The sequence below is a fragment of the Megalops cyprinoides genome, chromosome 1, assembly GCF_013368585.1.
Source record: "Megalops cyprinoides isolate fMegCyp1 chromosome 1, fMegCyp1.pri, whole genome shotgun sequence".
In the NCBI taxonomy this organism is placed as follows: domain Eukaryota; kingdom Metazoa; phylum Chordata; class Actinopteri; order Elopiformes; family Megalopidae; genus Megalops; species Megalops cyprinoides.
This window is the reverse complement of record NC_050583.1, coordinates 42,930,794-42,958,732: the sequence shown is the minus strand read 5'-3', so window position 1 is coordinate 42,958,732 and position 27,939 is coordinate 42,930,794. Positions and strand designations below refer to the sequence as shown.

General features: G+C 43.9%; 1 protein-coding gene across 3 annotated transcripts in view; it reads left to right on the top strand.

Moving 5' to 3' along the window:
• The first annotated feature begins 846 nt into the window (after positions 1 to 846).
• LOC118773764 (thyroid hormone receptor alpha-B) overlaps positions 847 to 27,939 on the top strand; it is a 96,820-nt gene continuing 69,727 nt past the window's right edge. For 2 of the 3 annotated variants that reach the window (XM_036522842.1, XM_036522849.1), the window contains exon 1: positions 847 to 1,172. The gene's annotated coding sequence lies outside the window, so the exon portion shown is untranslated. Of the gene's footprint in view, positions 1,173 to 22,063; positions 22,235 to 27,939 lie in introns of those variants that run through there. The other variant, XM_036522858.1, reaches the window with a different exon arrangement.

The window sequence follows — 27,939 nt, the reverse complement described above, 5'->3', positions numbered from 1 at the left end:
GGGCAGTCATTACCTTTTTCAAGTATGGTGGAGGATGGAGAGGGGGATTTTAGTGTCCCCATGAAAGCCCCGCCATTGGATCCAATCTGATTGAAGTTGCTGATGACTGGAGAATGACTGTATGATTAAATCTGCTCATTTATATTCCACAAACTCATGTTTGTTTGGCAGCTCTATCAATCCTCATTATCCCTTCTGCTTTCATCCTTGCTGCCCAGGATAAATAAATATTTACAGTGACAACAGAGCCATGTCTTAGAAGCGATAACTGAGCACACTGGCTTAGCTGTTGCCACGGGCAGAAAGTGACCTTGAAACTATGGAGCTGAGTGCATGTCTTTGTGTGGGTGTGACTGTGTGTGTGTTTGAAACACTTACCAAGGTGAGTGTATTATAAGAAGAAAATAAAACATGCAGATTATGTATTAATACATCATCCATACTGAATTAAACTTTTTAGCAATTAGTTTCCATGCAAGATATTTATATACTCATTTTCACTTATTACTTGCAACTTAAGTAATGCTCATTTTACTAAAAATACAAGAGACATCAATACAAGGCTTTTTTAGTTTCTCACGTCATAAAACAACTTCCTTGAAATTAATACAGTTCATACAGATTACTGAAAATAGTAATCTGGCTGCATATATTTATCTATATACGTACATGGGGGTGAAAACAAGTACAGTATTTACATAATCCCGACGGCATTTTCGTCATAAATACCTAATCTGTGATACGTATTTTACTATGTTAGCCCTGTAGAGAGCAGTAGATAGTTTGATTAAATTCTTTTTATATAGGCCTCGAGTAGCGCGCGCCCACATACTGTACATACGCGAGGGGAGGGAGGAGCAATTGTAGTATTTCTGTTGATTTCATTCCTTGTCGTGGCAGCCGACGAACACGACCGGAGCACATTTTTTTTTCAAACACCAAGAGTAATCTAAATAACGAACATGCAGTGACTTCGTTTACGAGTTAAACAGGAACTCCATGAAATATTAATTTGACAGCACGCTGCGCCCTGCGGAGAATTTAGCTCGAATATCCCCGTGCTATAACTAGCTAGCTACTACACTTGAGCTGGATACGGTGACCGCTTGGACTTCTTCTCATCATTTCTGTCTTAAACATATTTCGACCTAGAAATACCTACGAACGATACGGTGAGTGTTACTTGAATGCATGCACAACCATATGTTTACAATGCAGCTTGCATTTTGCGTTTGTTGATTTGGCTAATGTATCCGAGTTAGCCAGCGTCAGAGTACGCTAGCTACGTGTTTTTGACAGATGCCTAACAGTAAAGCACTACTTGCAGCCTGCCGCTGGGTCCCCTTGTGCAAATAATTTGCTAAAACACTATTCGTTAGTATGTTCACTTAATTTCGATTATGCTGTCGCTTGATGATTATTATTTTGACCAGTACCATGCCATGGACGTCGTCTGGGTAATTATCACTGTGCGAGCTAGGACTCCCTCTCACACTGCTTAATATGCTTGCTAGCTAGCTATTGGACAGTATATCATGCGAGGACATATTTCTGACGCAATACTTTTTCTAATATAATATTTTTAACAAAATGTACTTCTGTATTGGATTGCTAATATAAGCAGTTCATTTAGTAGGGCACAGTCTCTGTTCATTTTGCGCAGGTAAGTTTGTAAACATCGTTATCCCGCTGGATATTATTATGTTCGATGTCAACACAAACTCCTGGAGGATTTTCAAGTTACATATTCCCTTCATATCATGCATTTACAAATATAGCAATGTGGTCTAGTTGTTGCTAGCTGCACTACTTGGCTACAGTGGTCTGGAATGAGGTACCTTCATTCATGATCTCATCGTGTCAACGTAAAAAATATCAAAATGCCGTGCAGGGTGGACATTATTGTTGGGGTCTTCTCCAGACACTTCATAGTTGTTTGTTTTTCTCATGTAAAAACTGAATTATTTCGGACTTCGCAGTCTCACGCAAGAATGAATAATATCGCTTCTGAATTCCGCTGAATTATTTAGTGAACTCTGAGGGTTTTGAACGTGGGGTCAGGTCTCAAAGAGGTTACTATGAACGTGGGTCTACGCGAGACGTTGTTTTGATTTGATGTGTCACATACCATCAAAGCACATTTAACTGTCGGAATGCGAACATGTCTTTTTCTGTGTGCGAATGAGATTTTAAAGGAAGGAGCAGAGCTTCAGAGAAACCCGAGGAGCCCTCCAAAGGGCAGGTGCATTTCGTGGTAGATTGATCTCTGAAATTGTGTGTTGTTTAATGTAGTCATTCACATTTACTTTTGTGTACATGACATTATTGACCACTCTTTCTGTTAATACCATTCAATTTAAGTAAAGTGAAAATTATAAAAAGCCCTGAAATTAAGAATCACTGTGGGTATTTTAGAGTGTTTACACTGAACATACTGAATTTAAAGTAGAGAAAAGTTATAAAATCAAAATAATACGCTGTATGAATTGACTTGGCCTTGAAAAAAAAAATATTGTATCCAAATTTGCAAAGTTGCTGAGGATGCAGAAAGCAAAGAATGTTTTCTTTTGGCTATTTACACCAGTTGTCAGAAAGAAGGACGAGCACCCAGTAGGAGACAAAAAATACTTTTGTTTAAAAAGTTTACACCTGATAAAACAGGCGGTATTGGCTCTAAGGCATTTACTTTCAGATTGGCTTCTTTCCAAAAGTCAGCTCTAAGTAAATTAATCATTATCCATTTGTTTATTACATAATGCTTTGCGGTCTGTATGCCATAGTTCTGTAGATTATTAAACCTTGACAAAAGCAGGCCTAATCAGACACTGTAAACATTTTTTCTTTTTTGTGGCATACACCATTACACATTGCTACAGTCTGGTTCCAAGGATGCCCCAAGCACATAACATGAATTTGTTTGGCTGATAGCACTGGCTGCCACGTGTATAATTGCTGCTTTTCAATGGCAACAGATTGAAATAGAAAAGGTGTTCAAATCAGCAAGCTGCCTTTTTGTCCTGGATAGAAGTTCGGGAGATTGGCTGGAGGTCTTTTAGCCCCCCTGTCATGCTGGAGCTGTCTGTCTCTCCAACTTTTTTACCAGGTTTGGACGACCGAGGCTAGTTTGGAGGGTAGAGGTGACCTTCCCTAGCCTTTCCCAGCAGCTCGCCATGCTGCCCCTGCTCTGGAGGGACAGCACTGCTGGATACTCTAAAAATGTGAAAAAGAGTTCAGTTATATAACCAGGCTGTGCAGCTGATGTCCTGAACTGAATTCACTGTATTATGATGTCAGAGTCTGGAGAGAACAGGCTGGGTGGTTAACCCTGTCTGCTCATTCCTGAACAGTCAGGCTGAGACTAATTCTTTGATATCCACTGTAACTATGGGCAAGAACTGTTCACCGTAGGAGTACATTTGCTTCTTGCTGTGTTTGATATTGTTTGATTCGTGCTGCATCTCAAGGTGAGGTTGGCCAAGCAATTGCTCCATCAATAAAATGCTACTTACTGTCAAAACATGTAGGGCAGTATGTGTTCTATAAGGACAGTTTGCAAATCTCCATCTGCAACAGTGTTAATCTCAGTAATCGCTATGTCAGAGATGACAGTCAGCCTCTTCAGACATTCCAGATCAGTGCATTAATTTTCTTTAGACCCAGACTCAATTTAACCGGAATGCACTTTGACCTAAACTTTGAGTGAGGAATTTAAGTGTTATTTGCAATATTTGTGCAACATAATGAACTTGGACGCTGGGGAACTTAATGGAACATTTTGTGTAAAAACTAAAAGAAAAGAAGAAAGACATGTCCATTGGTTCCTACAGTTACGGGCAAATTTTGAATATTGCATCTTGATCTTAGAATTAGCTCACAGTATCTACATCATAATTTGGAGTGTAAAACTTCAGTACAATATCAAACAGAAAAACAGCAAGTGATAATAAAGTACATACTAAAAATTAACTGTGCAAACAGGCAAAAATGGCCCAAGATAAAACACTTTTCAATTCATTAATTTTATTTCCCTTGCCTTTGTGCTGCATTGCTGCAAACCTACTATTAAATATGTGTGTCTGTAGTTTATTTGCATCTTTTTACGGTCCTTTCTGCTTCTGTTGGAAAACCTATCATTATGATCAGGAGACGAAAAGACTGAGTGGGAAGGTAACTGAAAAGACAGGAAATCTCATCTTGAAATGAGCAGGTCTTTATGAGTTTCCCATCCACGTCCAACAATCTCCGCTCCCATTTAAAATGTGATGAAAAAATGCATTCAGAAGCAATTTCTTGAAGACTTAAACACCTCTGGAAACAAGGCGGAGCACAAAGGTCACGACCCCAGCTTAATGAGCTCCATTTCTCCCTAATCTCATTCTGCAGATATAAATAAGAACCCCTTTTTTCTTGCCAGGTTTTCATTTTACTTGGAGGGAAGTTGTTGTCTCTGACATCAGGTCATCTGAGCTCAATTAAGGCGAACGCTGCAGTGTATCAGTGGCGCTCTCCTAATCAGTTTATTCTACTTTTTCAAATAGCTCCCACTGAAAATAACACGCTGTCCTGATAATTAGTTTAGTTTTGTGTTTTCTCTTTGCCTCCCTGTGCTAAGAAGCCTTCAGCTTATTGATTTTATATTAGTGCCCCAGGGATCCGTGAAAATTTGTTAACAAAACATGGGGCCGCTCTGTCAACAGTTCCCTCTGAGTGGATTTTGGAGCAGAAATAGAATATGCTGTCGTGAACAAGTCGCCAAACAGTGAGCTGCCTCTTTGAGTCCCTGCTAGAGGCTCTGGCATTGATAAGCATGCTGTCCTGTGGAATGGGATCTCAGTTATCGGTACGTGGCTCGATCCGCGCTGCAGGAGCCGCCAGAGCTGTGGTCTCTTTAAGATAACAAATCGGTGCATGCCGGCGCTGCAGCTCCTCGTGGGCCCGAGCCTGCAGCTTTGGCTGCGTAAATGCCGGCGCCCCAGTGTTTTCGGTGCTGCTTCAGGGGAGGTTCTTTTCAGGCGGTCCACCCCATTGCATACCTGTGGTTTCCCCCACTGATGGCCACCGGTGATAGTTTTCAGCCAGGAGCAGGTCTTGTGAAGGCCCTGGCTGGGTCCCCGATGGCCATCTCCTTGCAAAGAACGAGAAAAATAAATAGATGTAAAACACACTTTATTGGATTGGAGAGCTGAGAGAAACTGGTTTTATGTGCTCACACTTCACTCTTATTAACACCACTGGTTCTAATATTACCTTCCTGAAGCAGGAGTAGACTTTCCACTGTTCTTTATTGGACACGGACACGCTTGGTTCCTTGTTTATGGCTTATATATTTGCCAGGCTTGGTGCACTGTCTGAGGGCGAGTAGTTAACAAGTGGGAATCCGCCTCATGCTTCTTGGCACAGTGATATTGTGGTGAGGATTGTTTTTATTTATTTAGCAAAATGAAAATAGAGTATCTCTGGGGAGTTATGGATCAGTGCTTTTGTATTTTTTCACTTTTATTGAAGATTTTGATCATGATGGTTTGTAAGTCCTCTGTGTAAATCTTTTTTTTCCCTCACAGTACATAGGGTAGAGGTATTGAATGGAAATAAGAATGAAAGGAAATGAGAATATTTTGTGAATTATGTAGGGATTTGCAGCAAAAGGAATGTTTAAATAGAAGTAAAAAATGATGAATAGTTTTGTACAAGGAAATACAATAAAGTTATCACTTCATGTGTAAGTGAGTTTGGAGTCACAAATATTTATATTTTATTATTTTATGAATGTTTTACTTGAAATTATTTCCAGCCTATGTTAAAGAATGTAACCTCCTCTTGCAAGATTACACCTATGGGGAAATAAGATCCTTTTCTGCTTCGCCGCTTTCGTTTGACTTTTTTCACCTTCTTGTTCTCATTACCCAGCCTCTCTCTTGTCCTTAGTGTTGTGAATTCATTTGACAGTATTAAGTTTTTAGTAGCTGCCTTTTGATATCATTGATAGAAAACAGTTCATGTACATTTCAATCAGTTGTGGAAACAACAGTTGAACGTTTCTTTAAATGCTAAAGTAAATGCAGGATCCGGTATGGCCATCACGTTGTGAGACATATTAACCAATTATTTACAGATTACCATCTTTGTCATGAAGAAAATATGTATGCAAAGTTATGGTGTAGATAGCTTCAAAAATGGCAAAGGATATGGTGGCCAAAATGGTGGCCATCTGCTGTACTTTTCCCACAGATGATAGCCCATTAGCTCTCTGTCCCAACATAAACAAAATTGGTTCTGAAATAATCCTGATCATCACAGTGCACATAGGAGAACACAAACCAGCAAAGCACCTAGTGTAGCCGCCCTTGTCACACCGGATGCGTTAATGATTATGCTGTTATGGTACCACAGCTTTGTCGCCTACACAGTGGTAATTGTCATGGAGATGCACCTGATGTAAGCAGCTAAAGTTAAAATCAAATTGCTTTATGTTTGTAAGAATTTAGTTAAGGACGGTGACTTTGTTGTCACGCTGTAGCACATGTTGAACACAGCCTGCACAGGCAGACACGCTGTGGCTGCTAAATTGAGGCCTTCTGTGGAGTGTAGCTATCAGTCTATGTATACACACCCCCTCGTTTTGTTTATTTATATGATTGACCATGTTTTTAACTTAAACCAGTTGCCATGCATCAAATTGCATCACCATACAAACTCTTGATTCTCGGTTTACTGCCTGAAACTGTTTCGAAATGTCCAGTTCTGTTTCAAAATGTGAATTCCTTGTGTGATGTGATGCCCCTTCTGCAATGTCACTGTTGACGGTGGAAATGTAGTGGCCCTAGTTTAACAGCCATTTTTACCTATTAGGACAGGAAAAAATACATCAGACCTAAAATAACAACAGAGGGTCTGAGCACAGCCAGAACTTGGGCCCTAACCACCAAAGGAAACAAAAATAGCCAAATTTGGGTCTGTAGAATGTTGGAAGAAATTCAGTTTTACAGCATATTCCCCTTGATTATAGTAGAACTTGTGGTAACAGGGTCAAGAGTGCACGCTGTCTCTAGTAGAGGAGGTCACCTCTAGACCAAAGAAAGAATGGTAACAAGGAGGATTGCATAAATACAGCTTTAGTTAGAAAACCTAATTCTTATTTGGCAAAGCCTCAGTTACTTACTTGAACAGCTCAAAACTGATGCCGTAACAAAGGGGTCTTTTTGGTGTAGACACTCACAGTTTTAGCACACTCTTTTGTATTCTTTAATGTTTTAGGAAGTACATTTTTATGGACAAATTCCAGAAGCTGAGGGTTTGGCAGCCCTTAAATTCTCTGCCTCTTGATCTTTTTTTTTGCTTTTAATTTTAAGCCCACTGCTTACACCAGAGCCCTATTTTTAACACATAATAGCTGAATTTACAAGGCCAAATAAGACCTCCTTGTTGGTAGGGGCGAGCCTGAAATAGAAGCCTGCGGTATTGCATCAGAATAATTACACATCACCAAAGTCAGGCTGGAAATGGTGAGTGGAATGAAAGGACATGGAGAAATAGAGGATGAGGGAGGGAGGGAGAGAGAGAGACAGAGAGAGACAGAGAAAGAGAGAGTTTGCAGAGTTTGTAGTTATATTAATCCTGGTGAGAAAATGGGGGCAGTATTTTTAAACGCCCTATTAAATTTCCAGTGTTCACTGCTATGACCTGTCTCCTCCTCCTCCTGCTTGTTCATGGCTTATATATTTATTTGCAATGAACTGTCTCAATAGAGGCTTCCCCAGTAAACCTCTAGCACAGCATTGTTTTGGAAAACCCTTCCATCTTTGTGGTGAATTGACATACACTGTCAGAGTCAGTCACATTTATACTGGATACAAATTAGTCATGTTCATGTTAGGCTATATGACGGTACAGTTTCTACCAGCTCATATTCAGTTGGGTTGTATTTCCATAAAGGTACTAAATTTGAAGAGTGAAATACGCTGTGGATGTTGTTTGGCTTCCTAATTGAAATGCCATTGTGTTTTGGATGGAGAGTAGTGCATCATGGTCTGATCAACAATTGAATGCAGAGATGGTGGCACTGTACACTGTAGTGTAATGTCTTGCGCATTTAGCACTGTAATGCGTTGGGCATATAGGTAGCACTGTAATGTGTTGCGCATTTACATGGCATTATAATGTGTAGCGCATATACCCTCTCTCCTGCTGTCGCAGAATTGGGAAACCCGTGACTCAAGTGGAGTGATGCTGCAAAAAATGTTATATTAATGTTTCTAGTGCTCCCTCACACAAAGGTCAGTGTGAACCAAAGATTCCTTTTGTCAGGGCAGTTCTGTGACAAATGTGCATTATTCTTGGACGATCGGGGAAGCATGCGAGCTCCTGTACTGCTTACAATAAGATGTTGAAGGCATGACTGACTTGCAGAACTAACATGGAATGGAGTGTGAATTCCCCAGGTCTTCACACAAACCGAAAATCTGATTCAAGCATGGACATGAAAGATGTGTGTAGTTAGTAACTGCAGCTCCCGCCAGACTTTAAGGGTAATCGCCCAGTGTTTTGCACTTTTCCTTTGACCTGCTGTTGTACATTGTGTTCTTTTTTTCTGTTGATTGCTTTCTGTTTCATTGCCCTATGTTTTGTGTTTGATTTACGTTGTGTTGTATGTTAACACTGCTGTGTTCTCTCGAATGTGTGAAACCACATGAATTTCCACGCTGGTCGAAGGCTGGCCGAGGCTGTGCCATAGAATAGAAAAAGAAAAATGGTAGTGGTGGAAGGAGTCATTGTTGCAGTCTGTGGGTGGCTGTACTAAGGATTGCTGAAGATTTCACTCATCCGATTAGTGCCACACTGGCAGCCACAGAGAGGTCCCGCATGGAGGAAACAGGAAACTCAACTGCACAACTTTTCTGTTTGTTGATGCTTCTGGCGTGAATTTGTCTCCATTTGTCAACATGTTTTGATTGCTGTCTTCACATAGCACACCTGTGGGATTTTTGACTGCGAGAGTCTGTGTGTAAATGTGCACTTGTGTGTGTATGTGTGTGTGTTTGTGTGTGTGTGTTGGGGTATTCGCATTCTCCAGCAATAGATGCCCCTCAGGAAAGGCTAATGTCCTTGAATGCTGCTTAACATACAGAAAGCCTGTTGACACCTGACACTATATCATTGATGATCACTTGAAAGGTGGCCAGTTGGATGGCTTTTGCATATTTAACCCCCTTGGTTGGTCTTTTTCTGAGCCCTGCATTTATGATCCCTGTCCTCTGTTTATTTTTCTGTATATTAGCACTTCAGGGGGGATCAAGACCCCTTTTTGTCTGCTGCACTGTAATTTTGCTTCTCTTAAACCTGAGATACCAGTTTTGGAAAATGAAGTATGGGTGCAAATCATTCAAATTGTCATCAGGTGAGCTTGCCAGTAAGGGTCACACTGTACTTTGCATGAAAGGTTCAGAATTTGTGTCACCCAAGTGGCTTTTCTTTTCCTTTCCTTTAGGCGTTATTTGTCCTTTATGCTCTTTTCACTGAATGTGAGGATTTGTCTTTCAACGTGTTTTGACAAAGAGTCTTCACCACTTGTGAGTTGAGGTTGTGTCTGCGAAAAGCCTTGCCTCTCAGGGTAGTATGTACAAACTCCTCCGCTGGTTTCATAATGGCATATAAGAAAAGGGGGAATGAAAAGTGGTGGAGTGGCTGGTGGCGGGTGGAAATGGTGGTTAGCGCAGTTTTAGCAATTGTGTGAGTGGCAGCACCGGGACAGCTCCCTTAGAAAGAAACCTGGCTCGGCGCCGAACAGCACTGATGCAGGAGAGGAGATTCTTGAAGCTCCTCACACTCGAGTCCTGTAACCCTGATCATGGGACCTGGAACATACTGAGAGACATTAGCAAGCCAGTCTGGGTTTGGCATGCTGACTAGTGCATCCATTAGTGCTCACACTGCATGAAGCTGTCTCACGGCCACTTTTGCTGGTACTTATTTTGATAGGCATGTAGGGCTGTGAGTCTGGCCCCAGGGGTAATGTCAGTGCTCCTGCAGATACATGCCTGTCAGCATGGTTGTATTATTGATGGATATAGGCATGAGGAACACTTCACTTTTGCTTTAGTGGAAACGTTGTCCCCCCAAGTACATACGTGGTGTGCTCAGTGAATGTGTCTGGCAACATTTGACCTCCGCATACACAGCGCATACACACACGCTGTCTCCTCTCTCTCTGCCTCTTGGACATGAAAATGCAAACTCGGGTTATTGTGTACACACTGTACACTGACTGGTAAAAAACTGGAAAACTCCCCACACCTGTCATTTTGCAGGTCTGCATGACTGCCTCTTGCTTTCTATGGCAGATAAACAGGCTTGGATTCGTTTGAAGCTAAATGCTTTGCAGATTCCTTCCTTGATCTTCACTCAGGTAATTGCATTTATAAACATGTATCCATAACAGCTCAGAATGCACCTTTTAAAATGTCTTTTTATCGTTAAATTTTTTCAGAAATGTCATTTGGTTGTTAGAAGCTCTTGGACTAGGGGGGTATTTGACATGACCCGTTGTTTTAGGCTCTGATGGGACAGTGATTCATCTGCCTCTGTTGATGGCTCCGGTTCTGCACCTTTGGGCAGTGTCTCGAGTGACTTTGGGTGGGCGCAGTACCAGAGTGATTGTTTCAGATGGTCATGCTTTACCCTGTGCTGCGAATACACCAAACTGTTGACTGCAGCAGAGGCAAATGAGTGATCTTCATGATGCTTCAAACCTTGCCTGTTTGTGTTGTGGGAAGTTTTGAGAATCCACTCCTCATAAGATATATGCCTGCCTCCCTTTACGATCAATATTTTGTGGGGTAGTAAGGCGAGTAAGCAAAATGGGAATGACTTGTGAGATGGGCTTTCCATGAATAAGTGGTGTTCCGACATTGCACCATCGCTGTCTAATGGAGGGGTAGAAGCAGGCTGGTGCAGAGCTAGGCCAACGGACATGAAGGTGCTGAAAGGAGCGAAGGAGGCACAAAAGTTGAAATATTTACACTTTACTTAAGCTACTCTGGGAGGGGGAGGTACAAACCTTCTTTTGAAATATGGCAGACAATCTATTAGTAAAAACTCAACAAATATTTCTGGAGACATACTTAGCTTGATAAAAAGATCTTTGATTTACAGTCTGCTAGACAAGTATGCACTCATAGCTTGTCAGAATTGTAAAATGGCTCTCTGTTGGAAAAGTGGTTAGTGCTGTTGCTTTCTATGGGCATTGGTAAAAGACCATTCGCTGTACAACCCTCACTGCTAGTGTTTAAAGTGTCTCTGTCTGCCCTGTCGGTGAAGAAAGCGATTTGGCTGAAAATCAAAACAAAGGGGTGAACACCGGCCGGGCCCCGTTCAGATTAGACTCCCATCACACACATCCCCTCATGTGTCCTTAGAATCAACATCTGGAATGGTCACGCGCCGGAACAGCCTGGATATCTTGGAGAGAGGCCACCGTCCCCCACACGTGTTCAGGGGCTCCGGTTTAGTCGGGATTAGGCGGCAGGCTACATGGGCAGCTGTGCTTCAGGGAGGGGGCAGATTCCTGTCACAGATACGCTGATCGGCACCTGGCGCCTCCCTTGATTGTGTCTGCCTGTGCCTCTCGCACTCAGAGACATCACCTAACACAGAGGATGGTTAACCAGCACAACTTAATATTCTGTGTTTTTTTCGTTTTTTTTTTTGGGAGATGATATCATTGGAAACACATGATGTTGATATCCGTGGGAGTCCAGCGTGGGGGTGAGGATTATAGAGTAGACTCAACCACATCATCATCACTTGCAAGAGCAGATCAGAATGACCCAGAGTGCTTGTCTTCGTTTGTACTGTCACACAGCGTACCGAGGTGGCTACATCACACTGGTGTCGGAAGTGAAATTCTCCGTTCATTTTAGTGATAATTTTACTGTCACTGCGAAGTATCTCTGCAGAAATGACTGCTGAGGCTTCCTTGACATCCTTAAGGGCCAGAGAAAAACAGAGGAGGGATACACCTGTATAAGTGACCCACTGGTACACTTGATGTTGAAGGGAGATTTAGAGTTGCCTCCTTCTCTGTAGCGCTGGCTTTTCTCAAGGTTTGTCACAGACTAGGATATCTATTCACATTTATTTCCAGCAAGTGATCGAAATGTAGAAACAATTCTCTCTCTGTTGTCCTTTGGCTTAATGCATGTTTCTGCTACGCGCTAGAAAAATGGTGCTGTGGCCTCACCACTGTTAAAGCCATTTGTTTCTTCACTCCCTCTCTGATAAATAAATCACACAGTTTATCCCCCAGTGTTCTCGGTGCAGAGCTAGGTCCTCTTTCCGGCATTTCCGATGATTATACATCTTGTAAAACTAGGGAAAAAAGGAAGCGTTTTACACATCACCTGGTGCGGGCAGTAGGAAATCTGTAAAGTGTGCCAAGTACATGGAGAAGTCCTCCTGCTTTGGCGAGGGCAGGGTGCCCATTGATGTTTCAGAGAGTGAGGGATTTACTGTCCGAATGGACCTGACAGGACCAAACTGGATGCTGAAATGGGAGAAAAGAGGAAATAAATCGGACGATTACTTAACCTCCCTGCACCACTCCCTGCGGTGTACAGCATTACAGGCTACAGAGCTTTCTGGTCACAGGCCCCAATCCCCAACCTCCACCCCAAGCAGCGTACCCATTTTTATTTGAAATGAAATGTGTGTACAGAAGCATCCAGAGGAATGTTTCTGTACTGAATATTTTACATTTTTTTCAGGAGTGGAATAAAGCATATTGTATCATTTTGATGCATCCACTACACTGTGAACTTGCCAAACGTCCATAGGTTTCCATTTCTAAGCAATATAGTATACATTTTAGTGCTTCTGTGCACTATTTTTTGCTTCACAGGACGTGTTCTCCTGCTACAGGTTTTGAAATAGGAGTGATATCAGCGAAATGAATACAAAGCTGTTCCTGTTTCCTTTACGCTCATCAATGATGAAATGGAATTCCAGATTGTCCCTGTTCAGTCCCAGTCACCCTGCCACAGTGGATGCCACAGTTTTGGAGAGCAGGGCCTTAAAAGAGAGGTGCTCCATTTGCCAGACAAAAGAGTTGGCGCATCCAAAGGTGCTGTAGACCCACGTGTGTGGCACCACTGTGCAGCCACGCCACCATCCAGAGCCCAGAAACTGACTGTCAGAGAGCGTACCCAGTGCTCCCCCCGCAGTTCTGTCTTTGTTTCATCCTGCAGTAAAGCATGAGGACCAAACGCCTGTTGGGGGAGTGTTCTCCACTTTCTCCAAAACATAGGTGTGCAAGTGGGGCGCCGTGTGGCCGTCTGCATGGCAGTGCCCTAGAGTGGAAGCTGTCGATCCCAGCTCCTGCTTTTTGTGGTGGAGCATGGACCCGGGAATGCTATTTTCCCAGGCAGCTGTGCCAAAGATGGGCCCCATTTTGGCTCAGTCCCCAGCCGATCAATCCGCGTATTGGCCCGGTTTCCTGCCTAAAATCCTCCATTACGGCTCTCTCTGCAAAAAAGAAAATGTGTGCAAGTGTATCTGTAGGACAGGGCAGAGAGAGAAGACTGCAGTTTGTACTGGAGTTGCACTAAGTATATGGAGCAAAAAGGATTGTGACGTGACATTCCTGATGGGGACCATGGGTGATCTATAGGGCTTTGTGTTTTTATTTACCTCTCAACTCTTGATAACCTAATGGGAGTCAATGCTTGCATGTTAGCAAATATCCGTGTCTACTCTAGGCATCCGTGTCTACTCTAGGCATCGATTTTTTTGTGCGTCAATATATTTTTTCGAATGTCTATCCTGTAAATGAACACTTTCACATCAAAGACGAATGCTCGTGTGTGAAAGAGCAACATTTAGTTTTTTCGCAACAGGCTTGATTTTTCTAACATTTCGTCCACGAAAGGAATGCATTCTACCAATCAGGGCGTAGGTTGTGGAAACGACACACTGCTGCAGGCATGGCGAAGTCTCTTATTCATTTTATGTTTCAAAACACAGCGCTGTTTGACAAGGGCAACAAAAATTAGAAAGATAACGCCTTTATAGACAATGTCTGGAAGAAAATAGGAGAGGAGCTTGGCAATGAAAATGGTGGGTGTACAGTCCATGGTCCGTAGCCTACTTTGTAATGTGGTGAAGTAGGTCCGAAAGCGGCTGTGATAGAGTTTAAACTCCTGAACCAAGCAGTGAAACTCCCCGCTTTCTTGCCTACTTCTCAGGATAAGATGTACCCAAAATGTTCTTTTTTCCCTTTAGTCTTGTAAAAGAATAAGCACCAGCTCATCGTCGCTTATCAACTCCATTGTCAGATGGTTATTTTTGTAGAATGTTCGCATAATCGCGTTGCGTTTATTGCCAATATTAACATTGTGTTCATTTCGTTGACGATTTTTTCGCAGTTTCGCATCGTTTTTTTGCATCGCCCTTTATGTGTAAAGACCTTAACTGTCATGACTCTTGTGTACAGGTTTGTGTGTTTCATTGAAAATCCTTTGCACTTTAAAAAATCCCTTTATGTGCGTCACTCTGAGGCCCCGCCTCTTGTCAGGCAGAGCCCAGTTGCTGTCATGGCAGTGGGAATGCTGCAGATCAGGGATAAAGGTGCAGAAGAGCCATCTTAAAGGGCCATAATAGGCTTTGAGAGGTTCCTGCTGAGTGCCTGCCTGTTTTTTTTCTGCTGTAAGCGATTATACAGCACACTAAAGAGTGAGCAGCTGCCCCGTGGTGAAAAGCTGCCCTTTCTCTGTCCAGTTTGTCTCTCTCCACTCCTGATGGTTGAGGTGGAGGCAGTTACAGTGATACCCGCAGGTCACTGTACTCCTTTCTGTGCCTGCCACAGTGTTGGCCCATTGTCAACCGCACGGGATGCAAGTGGCTGAAAGCTACATCACGGCTAAGCCCTTCCAGCATGGCGTTGGGGGAGGGGAGAGGATCGTGGGGAGGGCGGGAGCATTGCAAACAGGATCAAATGACAGCAGTGCTTGTTGAAGCACCTGGTGTTTGTCCTTACATTAATCTACAATGACAAACGGCAGTATGGCTGTTGGCTGGCGTGTATAATCACACAAATGCATATGTGTGTGTCTGTGTGTGCATGTGTTAGTGTGTATGTATGTGTGAGTGTGAGCGAATGTGCGTGTGTGTGTTTGTGTGTAAATGGTGTGGCATCAATGCTTTAGGGAAACCGTGAGCAGGTGTGCAGACTCCGGAGCTCAACAAGGTAGGCATTATGGATCCGCTCACCTGTGAACCCTGCTGCGAGGTACATGTTGGTCATAGAAATGAGGATGCCTCACTGAAGGGTACACTTCAGCACCCGCACCCCCAAAACAGCCTGTCATGTAGTTGGGAAAAGGGAGGCACAGGCATCACCCCCCTCCCCCCAGAGAGATGCAACACAGCAAGATTGCATATATGAGGTTCAACTCTCAGCATCAGAATGGCAAAGCCTGTCAGCTGCCTGCTGCCTGGATCATTGCCATAACTAAACAAATGAATGAGATGGGATGGTCTCTCTTCACCAAACCACCGTGCTATTGCACACACAATGCCACAGGAAGTACAGAGAGCTGCTTGCTGGAGTGATTGCCGTCCCAGGGAACAGCACTGCCACCGGTGGTAGCACACAAGGGTTGACTGCATTGTGTGCTCTTAAACCCTTCCAGCCAGTGTTTGGGGGGGGGGGGGGGTCAGTGGAGGCATGGACAGTTTTGGGTGCAGCAGCAACTGACTGCTGTTTTGAAAAGCATAATGGCTGCCATGATGGCACAGATGGAGCTCTGTTGCTACAGTAGAACACAGATTAATTTCCCATTATCCCTCAGAGTAACACGGGACCTCCATTATATCCCAAACCTTTTTATTCAGCTCCTCATAGCTTTTTAGATAAACATTTTTTTGAGTTTACAGTCTGAATAGCAGTGGGATGTAAACAGTGTTCATCTGTAGTCGCTGAATGTTCACTGGTTAGGCTTGCGTTCCTCACTTGCTCTGGTTGTTTGTCTGGTTATGGTAGGCTGGCTCCAGAAGGAGCCCTGCTCTGATAGCTAAAACTACAAATCTGCTCTAGCCATGGAGAATTCCCCCCTGTCGTTCCACCTTGCTTTTGCTTGTCTCAGTGTCAAATGCTGTGAGAGTACGGGAAAGGGAAAGCCAAATCGAGCCGAGACGTCATGGATGATGCCCTAAGGTTGCAGCCTGTTACGTTTTCGGCCTCGCCAGCGTCAGCCTAGACTCACTGCATGCGTCCCCCCTGCCATCATGCTTTGTGAGGGATGAATGCACTTAGTAAGGTTTGTTTGTCCCTTTTTCTCTTTCTGAAAAGTTTGCTGTTTTTTTCTTTGCTTAAAGTGGTGTCCAGGATGGTTTCAAAGTCTTCTGCAAACTTCTCAACTCTTCTCAACTGAAAATAGCGTCCTGCTTTGAGGCAAATGGCTGCCAATACTTCAGCGGCAAAGAGGGGAAGAAAATATGAAATAAGATGTCTCAGAGAAGTCTTAAAAGAATGCTCAGCTTGTAGCATGCTCATGAGGACACGAGCTTCGAACAGTTGTGTCCTGTGGCAAAACGGGAAGACAGAGAATGCATTCACCTGACCCACATAGTTTAACCTGATACGCCACCTTTTCTCCCAGTATAACAGTAACTCAAAACTTCTTCCAACCTTGGTGGAGCAGAATGGAAGTAAGAATGCGCTAGGGTATTCACTGTGAGGTCTCTGTGCTTTGTTCCTTTTTCAGGTCAATGCGTGCAAAACCTTGCCGACTTCACCAAACACCGTCTGTCACACTGCGTCTTTGCGGCCGTGGAGCTAGCTTCCAAACCAAGGTCACGACCTCGCACAGCACATACTGTGTTGCAGGAAAAGTATGGGCCACTCTGTACTGTGTGGTGTTAGTTGCCCTATAAATTCTGTATAGCTTCTGTAACGGACTGTAAGTGTAAATGTTCTGTGGATGTGCTGACCCTTAGGACCATGGCTAGCCTCATAATGAAAAGTGGCGAATCGAAACCATCGTCCCTTCGGTTTGCCTTGAAGTCGATGTCCCCAGTGCTCACAGAGAGTGGCCTTTCCCATTTCAGCTGTTAAGTTAGATGGAAGATCAAGGCTGACGCATTCTCTTCCTTTATCAATATCTCTAAATGTCATCAGACCCTGGAAGCAAAATACATTAAATGTACACACACGTCAGAAACGAAAGAGAGGAAAAACCCGAAAAGCTTGCAGGTTTTCTGTGCCATAATGAAAAGCAACAGATGGGGAGAACTTATCACAGCATCAGCCAAATCAGATACTGGTTCATAAAATCCAAACCGTGTCAAATTTTCCACCGTATCTTGATCACTTTAGATATATTTGCAGCACACCATGCTGGCTCTTCCTAGCACATGGTACAGCAGAGGCACAGGTGGAATCTAAAACATTCTCTGCAAGTTCACTTGCTTGCAAACACGGTCATGAAAAAATGGTACAGATTTTATCGCCCTGAAGATCAAAACATGATTTGACATTGGCATGGGAACAAGCAGAAGGGTCCATAGCGATGTGGGAACATCGTGTCGTGGTACAATGGCTGTTGAAATGCACTGCGCTTTTCAGTCAGTGTCACCGTAGCGATAGAGCTTGACTTCCAGGGAGAAAAAGTAAACTTCAATGACTTATCGCCTTAGTGCTTTGAGGCATTTGCTTTGTTTAGAGTATTATATCAACTGAAATTTGCTCACCTGCAGGCCTCAGCCCTGTAGAAAATATTATTCAGAGTCATCCTGTTCATTTCAGGCGCTGGCCCCAAAATCCATGTCAGCAGAGCTGTAACATCAGTCCAGAGCCACCTCTCCTGAGCATGCTTATGATGCAGCGTATCATGTTACTGTAAGGACTCAGGCAGGGATTCAGTCGCAGACCAAGAGAGTTTCAGGTTGAGGCGGGGTTATTAATGACGGCAGGAACGTAGCGAAACCAAAAGCAGGCAGGGTCGAAAACCGGAAGGCAGTCCGTGGACAAAAGCAGGGTCAATAACAGAAGCAGGCAGGATCAGGAACCGGGCAGGCAAACGATCAGGCAAAGGGACAAAACGGCAGGCAGAAAACGAAGACGAAGGGCAGGCAGAGTCAGGCACGGAGAATACAGAAATCCAAAAAAACTGCAGGAACGAAACAGGTACGAAAACACTGAGACGAACTGGCAAACAAGACAGGAACAAGCAGGGTAGAAATAGGGCTGGACTGATGAGGAGATGGGATGCAGGTGAGCAGGCAGGCAGGTGAAGGTAATGGGGCAATCAGGTGGGCGGGGACCAGGCGGGGAGCGGGGCGGGGCTGGAACACAAGGAAAAACAAAAGCACATGGACAGGGAAAAAAACAAAAACACCACAGCTAGGGGGGCGGAGCCCTGACAGTTACTGCTATGTCAAACTTACCACATACAGAAGCTGAGTTATATTTTCTTATTTTCTCATATATTTAAATTCAGTATTAAGTAGTATTTTACATGCTGCTTTGGTATAAATGTCAAAATTACCCTGGCCACTTACAGATGGAGGCAAAAGGGAGGTGTTCTCTTGCCATCCCTACTCTGTGGTGAAGTGCATCTTGGGGGCTGCTTCACCTCATCCTGCTTGCAGCTGGATTAGAGTTAATCCTGATGTGACCTCCTTCGGTACGGGTTACGGGGAGAGTCACATAGGGACATACGAGATCACAGGTTGAGTCAGCTCGCGGTCTGGAGTGCTATCACATGCGCCCTGAATTCTAGCAGAGCAGCCGTTTCTAACGTTTGTTTGGCACAGACCTTATGAAGCTACAGGGTAAATTGAAGAGCCACGGTGGCCAGGAAGACCTTGGGTCAACACTGATGGGAGCTCCCCCCCATCTCCCCTCCACAGCTGAGTCTCCATGGCACTGGTACCGTAAAAGGACCCCACCCCCACCTCCATTTCCCTGTGGTGACCTTTTATGCTGAGGACAACTTACAAAGGGTTCCCAAGCTAGGGCTTCCCGTTTTCTCATCTGTTTAAATGGACAGGCTCCTAATGCATTTTTTGTCCTAGGGCATTATTTCCACCTTTAAATGGGATCTGATTTGACCACCTCTCAACACTGTTGTGTGGACATTGTTCTGGCACTTACCCCCAGTGCCTTGTTTAAGAAACACAAACTGGGACACCGCCTGACCTTTTGCACACTGAAGCAGTAGACATTAGAGCTGAAGCAGGGCCACAGACCCAGGCCGGGGCTATTTATGTTCACTTGGCAGCATGAGGTCTTGGGCCCAACTGCGTGTCATCTCTGTGATATACTTCCCAGTACGAGGTACATGTTGCCTCTGTTTTCTCTGAAATTGTATTAAGGGCATTAGCGTTAGCGTGTAGATGACACTAGCAAGGCTTGTTTTGCTTCAGTGTAAACAAAGCTGATGTAGCAGCCTTATATTTGGATATCATTGGGACAACTCTGGAAAGTGTAGGTTCTGCTTTGCATACTCCGCCTAAGATCACTTTTCCTCCACAAAGAAGTGGGTGTGACTAATAAGCAGATGTGAGGTGTGATAGAATTTTGTGGAGAGAGGACAAATGCTCCGATAAAAAGGACAGTTATTTACTTGTGCTGGCACTGCTCACCCAGCTTGTCATACAGATACAAGTGTTATGTTTAGGCACTGGCTGCCCTCGCCTGTTCTTGTCCCCTGTCATTCCCATGTGCATGTCCCTCAGGTTCAAGTGGAAGCTGGCCAGTTTTTTACCCTGACAGGGGAGTAAATGGACTCATCAGAATTAGTGCAATGGTGCAACAGGTGAGCTGGCCATTTGTCACGCGGCTGGCAGGGGTCCGCCGTCACGCAGCCCATGAACCTCTGCCCCCAGCTGCTCTGAAATGACTCCACCACAGGGCAGCTTCCCTGCTTTAGTGGGCCTCTCGATTTCCTTTAGGGGGTCTTGCGTGTTATGGACCTTCCTCACCAGGTTGCAAAACCGTCTCATTGCTTCAGCGGCTTCTTTGGTAACACTTTCTGTTTGGGGGCCCTCATAAGCACTGCATAACTTTGTAAAAGGCTGTGTAAGACTACCTAGTTGCATTCCTAACCATTGATTGAAATTCAAAGCCACTTATGGGGTGATTGAGTTGATAGGGTTATGTTGTGACTGAGTTCACAACAACTTAGTCTAGTTAATTTATGAAACAGTACATATTGTGCTCAAAAGGCATGTACAGACTGTCTTAACCTGAGGCGACAGGAAATGCAGTGTGGTTCCACAGGAAATAGCTACCTAAACTTAGCCCTAGTTTAATTAATTCTTTAGAAAAATCCCAGGGTTTACGCAAATCCTGTAGAGCCTTTAGGCATCATGGATTTAATGTGAACATTCTTGGAGGTGACCTAGAGCAATGGGTGGTATGCGAACACATCAGTATTTACATCCATGAGCGAGAAAAAAAAAATGTTTTCTTAGCTGCCTAAACTTTCATATTTGTAACAGCACTGAGAAATTTCCAGTTCTCAAGAATCTGTTACCTCTAACATTAATTCATTGGAGCACCCGGTGAATCACAGTGATGAACCAGAACAATGTGTCATGCTCCAAAACCAGTTATGTCAATTGCAATAAGTGGCTCATGAGTGACTATGAATTCCTTTATGATAGGCTTATGTGGGCGACTCTTGAGGGAGCAAGGTAGGGGTGGGGTGGGGTGGGGGGGGGGGGGGGGGGGGCAGCACACCGAGAGTGACATGCGTTGGCCAGGAGGAGCAGTAGTTAGCACTGAGCATGTGTGGGAGGAGTCCTGCTGACAGAGCAGTGGCACTGATCCCTTTCACTCTCGCTGGCCTGGTGTGCGACCACGAGCCTCAGATCACCCATTTAGACGGGAATGCACTGGCCCGGGGTTCTGAGATAAATAGATCAATACCTTTTTTTTCAAATGGAGGTATTCATAATGACCATAGTGCTCTGTAAAAAATGATCAAAGTGATAAACAGTTGCTTGTTGCCCTGACTTCAGCAGCTCGGTGCCTCAGTAGGGGAATACCAAGCTATTGTGAGTTATAGTGTCTTTTCCAAGCTTGAATCATCACGAACCAGTCGAGAGCACTGTTGAGGTCACATGCTGTTTGACACCAGCTTGAAAGAAATTCATTTTGAAAGCCTGAGCTTTAACTCATTCAGTTACAGGATTAAGGCTGCAGAAGACTTTTACAATTCAGAAAGCCAAGTGTACTTACAGCATTTACGTAATTGTCCTTTCATTTTTTTTTTCTTTCAGGTTCTTGCGTTTTATTGAGCAATTTGAATCAAGCTGCTGAATCAATTTCCTGATTTCCACTCACTAGCTGTTTTTGTGGTGTGGGAGGAAAGGAGATTTGCGATTAATGAGGAAGAGACCATGCAAATGAAGGTGGCGTTAATGAGGCTAATTATGAAAGAACATCCCTTTTGAAATGCACATGAATGAATCGAGAGTCAACAGATAGAATTTTATAATCGGGTATGATTTCCCACCACTAATCCTTTAGCCTTGCTCTATCAATAGAGGTTTCACGCATGGGGGTGGAAATGGGGGGGGGGGCTTGTCCTTTCTTGTCTTGTCTTGCCTTGACCTGATTTTTTTGCAGCTCCCAGAGCATTCTCTCCAGGCACACGGTACAGTTCGTACCATTGTGGCAGTCACCTGGGTTCCCACGGTGCCTGGCAATGCCTAAACATCTGCTGCACTGTGGAGACAGAGTGGTTGCTGGTGAACGGTTTTGAGGTGTCAGGGTAGAGTGCAGCGTATTGTGGAAGGAAGTGGTTTTACTCCGCTCTGCAGTCATCAGGACACTTTGTACTCTTACGAAACCTGCTTGTGTTGTCTCATTCTATCTTTTTTCCCTCTTGTGTTTTGTTTTTATCAACTGTATCAGAGTACTTTCTGTTCTGGTTCAACCTGAGGGCCTAAAGTAGGGGTGGAATGTTGGTTTGCAAGCATGTTCTTTGTGGTCAGCTGTTGCGCAACGCTTTTTTCCTTTTTATAACTTATCACTGAATTAGTGCTGTGATCTCAATCACACATCTCCGATGGCACGAGTTCAGAGGCAGGGGATATCGAGGGATATGTTGGGAAGGCTGCTGGAGTGAGGGTGCTGAAGGGGAATGTCTCCATGGGAACACGTAGTCTGGTGGAGTATATGTGAGGACTGACTGTACTTTCCATTTTCAGGAGCAGAAAAAGAGGAGTCGCTTTGGTGAGTTGCCATTGTAAACGGCCTAATGGAGTCTGTGTTGCAGAGAAAAAACATCTTAAACAACAAATAATTAAATATAGTTTGCAGGAGAAAGAAATATGGTTAGAGGGTTGGACACTTGGTGATAAATGGTTTGGTTTCGATATGCATCTACTTTTGCGTAATTTGCATTTCAGTTTTTTTATGGCTGTGTTTAGAGAATGGGAAGCTTGCTATATTGCCTCTGTTTCAGAGTTGTCCTCTGAATAAACCAACAAGTTGAACTGTGGCTTAGATCTTTGGCACTGTCCTACTGATAAGCTGTTAAGCTTGGTTCGGAAAAAGGTTTGCCTGTAAAACTGTTCAGATGATTCAATTTGGTAACCAAGGGCTAGTCTGGAAGTCCTCCAGCAGTAACACATTGCGACTGATTGGGAGAGTGTGTCGGAGAACAGATGGTTATATCCAGGTGGCATTGTTCACGACAGCGGAATAACATGAATAACAGTGTACAAGTCTGAGTAAGGTCAGGACAACTGGTGTACATCTTTAGGTGGTGGGTCACGATAACTAAGGGCTCAAGGAAGTCACTGAAATGAATAGATCTTGAAAATTCCTTAGCTGGAGCTAATAAAAGAAATTTTAAAAACCTTGTTTTGTTTTAACAGGTCAGTAAATCTAGTGGAACACAGGCTTGTTTCTCTACCTGAGAATAGTATTACTGCATCCCTGTCAGCTCACACTAAAGACCGCTGCCTGGCCAATACGATTTCTCGTAAATTGTAAGTCTACTGTGAGTGGTGAACTCTTTAAGTGTCTTTAGTGAAAGGGCTGGTGCCAAGAAGCAGCATGGTGGCTAGCAGTGCAGTGAGCAGAGGAGTTCTTGCCGATTCAAAGGGAACCATTAATGGAAAGTGGCGCAATGATGTTTTGTACAGCGTGTAATGTGCACAGCAGTTGAAAGCGCTTTGCATAAACAAGGTCATCTGCTGAGCAGAACTGAGTACATGACTGGTGCCCCGTGTGTGAAGAAAGAGTGGTGAAAGTAGCGACAAAATAGAGCCCTGCATGACTGAGGTCTGAGGTTTTGTCAGCTTCACCCTCTGTCACGGCTTAAGCCTTTACCTTTTTTGTAGACAGCTCTGAGATGTGTTTCCAGGGCTTGTGAGATGTTCTGACTATAGTTGTTTTTGTGGTATGCACATTTCCTGCATACTATATCTGAGCGGGGGTAGACTGCAAATGTTACAAGCAGTGAATCGCAACAGTGTTACAAATAGTGATCAATGGCCCAGTGAAGTGATAGAAACTGTACTGTAGGAGACATTGTCTTTCAATGAGACGTTACACCAAGATCCTGAGTCTTTGTGGTCATTAAAGATCCCATGGCACTTAACGCAAAGGCTGTGGTGTTCCGTGGTGTTGCTGCTAAATTCTCATTCACGCTCTTTCAATCTGACCACCTATAACTCATGATCCCCTGTGTTAATTGGCTAAATAATTCCCTGCTAAGACATGGTAAGGGCTGTTGCAGTTGCGTTGAAACTTGGTCAGGCAGTACTTCTAATATTGTGATCCCCCTCCGTAATTTCAAAGAGCTCCCACAGATAATGCCTGGTGCCGGGGGGGCGGGTGTCTGGTCAAGGTTATTCTTGTCACTGTTCTAATAACTGTGGTCACAGTTATCCATTCCTCTTAGCGGCTTTTCAATCCTAATGACACCTAGTGTCCCTAGAGTGGTGGGAAGCCGTCCATTCCATTGGCCTACGTTCATTTCATGCTGTTTTGCGGGGTAGATTTCATATCTTCATCAGTGTTCTCCAGCTGCATTGAGGCAGCATGTTTGCATTGGGTGCTGGAGAGGGATTGGTAACATTGACATATTGATTAGAGTGCAGTCAGGAGCCGCTCGCTTGCGGCGAAGGAAAGGGTCAGATCAGGTCACTGGCTAACCGATTGTATGCGACGTGACATTTGCGTGAGCAGTGTGACCCCTGGGGATCGAAGAGGCCCGTTACCATGGGGCCCTGTTGCCATGCATGTGAAAGGACCAGCAGTTTTACTCTCTGTCGCTCTGGGCTAAGGCAGCAAATCCCCATCATTAAAAGAACTGGTCTCTGTTACCGTTGTACTGCTTAATGTGGGAAACTAGTGAAAACCCCTAGTGGACCTCTCCAATTACCTGGAGTACTGGGACTCTGGTGACCTGTTACACCAAGCAGAAATAATGTCCTGAGAACTATTAAATACAGCAACAAAAAACAGCTTAGACCCAGTGATAGCACCAGCGCTTTCATATGGCATGTGCTTGTTGCATCATGGGCAGATTTGACTTTTTGTGTAATAGGAAGATGCAGTGTTTCTCAGTCCTACTCCTGGAGGCCCACTGTCCTGCATATCTTCTATCTATCCTTGCTCCAGACACACCTGATTGAAATTAGTGTGTATGGTCTTGATGAAATCAGGTGTGCTCAGCCACTGATGAGTTCAGTCAGATAGGTAGAGCAGGGAAAGATGGAAAACATGCGGAGAAGGGGGCCCCCAGGAGCAGGATTGAGAATCAGTGATGTAATGCCATGTTATCTGTTGAGAAACATTTTATCACAAGACAAGGGAATATCTCCAGGGGCTTCTACACGACCGATTGACTCAGCTATTTTGTCTGTCCCATTTATAATGATGTCCACCGTCTCACCTTTTTGTGACTATTTTTCTGAAACAGTTTAACTAAGTGTTTTGTTGTTTCACAATATGTTTCTGTCACTGACAGGCAGTTGAGCCACTGGTAGTGTTAATAGTCATGGTTGAAAATGACACCTCGTCATCAATGAACACTTGTGTAATGCCATATGTGCATCTAACATTTAGCGTCAGGATTGTGCATTTCAATTAATTTGCTATTTGATAGTTGAATAACCTGTCCTATCCTTGGATAAAGTATTTGAATAATCACATACAGCTTTTTCCCCCAAGAACTGTATGAAACTCTGCAAATAAAGACTTGTGGCAAACAGATCATAATCCACAGTTTAAGGTGGTGGTAAAATTAAAAATATCAGTGAGTTACGTTATGTTATGCATGGTTTTTAGGCTCTTTTTATGAGTATTAATGAGAAAGAATGAAAAGTGCTGCTAACAAGCTTTATGAATCATTAACTGAGTTATATGCTGAAACAACAGTCAAGACATGCATCAGTTCAGGTGAAAGATCAGCTCAATGTGAAATAGTTTGACACCACCTGAATACTCCTTTCTCACTAGTGTGCCAGTGTGAAACTGTGTGGATTGTCGATAGTGGGACTGTCTGTGTTCCTGCCTCCAAAAATGCTACTTTTTTGTGGACGGGCAGGGTGAGGTCATACTTTGGAGGGAAATTCAAATGTGCTCCCTCACCCTTTCATTGGCTAGCCACATGCCTGTGTTTCACTAGAAAAATGAAATGGAGCACAGATTTCTTTTCTCTGCTCTCCACAGCTCAACAGCTGTTGCAAGTGAAATCCCCGCACTGACACATAGGAGAGCAGCAATGTCTTTGTAAGAGTGTAAGAACAATGTTTTTGTAAGAGTGCTTCCAGGGTGGCATTTCTGTGTCCTGTGGTGGAAACGCATGGTAAGCAGGCAAGCTTTTCCCATGCTCATGTTGGAATGGCCAGGGTACACTGCGGTCTAGTGGTGGAAGAAGGGGAGCGAGTGACTGGTACCCACTGAGGGCTTGCCTATTCTTCTGCCTCCTTGTGTTATTTTTGTAAAGTAGTTTGTCACAAAGTGGTGGCATTTCATGTACCAGCAATTCCCCTAATGGGGAAAATGTGATATTTGGAAAATTATATTAATATCAATCTCAATAAGGGGCTCAGTCAGGAACAAGACCCCTTTAGGCCAGTGTCTGTTTCCTGTAGGAGCAGAGTTTCAAATGCAGAGGGCAGAATTTGCCTCCTGGTATACTGAAAAGGGGAATATTGTACCTTTGTGATATGCATTGAGATGATATAAAAAGGTTTGTTATGACAATCATAAACAGGACCTCATCTCATGGTCAGTCATGTGGAACTTTTTAGGCTGCGGGTATCTGTTTTTGTCTGCTGCTTTGCACAGTGCTTTGTTATCAAGGAGGAGATCAAATTATATGCATTTAATTGGTAATGTTTTGCATTCCTGCATGTTGTGGTTCATGCTTTGATTGTTATTTAGTAGGCTGAACAAGCAGGTTCTTTTCTGGGAAAACAAATAGTCACCCAGAACAGTTTGCCTGAGTAAATGGCAGAGGGAAGTTTTTTTTTTCACCCCTCTCTCTCTGTCTCTCTCTCTCAGTGTGGGTTGAAGTACAGAACAGGTGCAGTAATATAAACCTGAAACCCTCCTCATATGTTTAAGACCCCTCTCTTTGTATTTGATTGTACTTCTTTGATTCCCGCAGGCAGCTAGGGCCACTATATGACAGTAGCATGTTTACCTCCCCCCCCTGCCCATTCTGCAGTGTGTCTTTATTCATAGCTCCAGCTGCAAAGTATTGCAGGTAACACCATCGAAGGGTTTGGCACATTATGGTATGGGGCAGTTGAGAGGTGGACTGCTGTACTGGTAAGCTTAATATGTAACAGTACAGGACAGCCTTTTTTTATCATTTGTGTCTGGAATTCATGTGGAAAGTGGGTCATTCCTCTCTGAGGATTTGCATGCAAGAAGTTGCTGTCGTGAGAGTGTGTACTTTGTACAGTATGTACGTGTGTGCGTGGTGTTTTGTGTGTGTGTGTGTGTGTGTGTGTGTGTGTGTCAGGAACACAATGTTTCCTTCTACTTTGAGAGTTTAAGGAAAGTTCACAGAGAGTACAAATAAGGAACAGAAAGAGGTGAGCTGTTACGAAAATTTGGTTCCACGGTTTCTTTGTTGTATTGTCAAGCCCTGTCGGTGTCACAAAAAAACTGGTGGCCATGTTATCATCTTACTGTCCTTAAGTGTTTCCTACAAATGGTTCATTAATAAATTCCAGACATGTTTATAAACAGGCTAATGCAGGAAGAGACGAAAAGGAAAGAGAGGGGACTGAGAGAGAGATGGTGAGGCGGGGTGAGGGGACTGTAACAGTGAGAGGTGAATTGAGGGACAGTGGTTGTAGGTAGTGTGGAAAAGGCACTCCTTGTCTTTTGTTGTTGAGCACAAACATTCAGCTTCCTCAGTTCTCCCACAGCGGTCAAGCAAATGTGCTCCACTGCAGACTAGACTAATGAAAGCAGTGGTGAAAATCAGTGAAAGGACTGTGAGGGAAGAGGACTGTATTTATAGAGGGAAGGGAGAGAGACGGAGACCCAGATACAGGTGTATCAACAGTGTAGACATGCACACACACTAACACACACATGCATGTGCATGTGTACAAAGTCATACAGCACATAACACAGGTCAGCTGCACAATGGTTCATTTAAATTCCTAATGTCTGTGCAGACTGGTTTAGAGGTTAGAGTCCTCTGTACTCCTTATAGACAGGGCTGTAAAGCAGAGGAACCCAGTTTACAAAGCAAGTCATTCATTACAGTAGATGTGCTCAGCTGCACACATATACACATGCGCACACACACGCACACACACACACACACATACACACACACGGTGCACACTGCACAGTGGCCGCCCACTAGCAGTCCAGTGAGCTGCATTCCAGAACGGCTCATTGAAGGTGCACGGAGAGGGGGTGGATTCCCGGCTGCCTTGCTGTACATCAGCCAC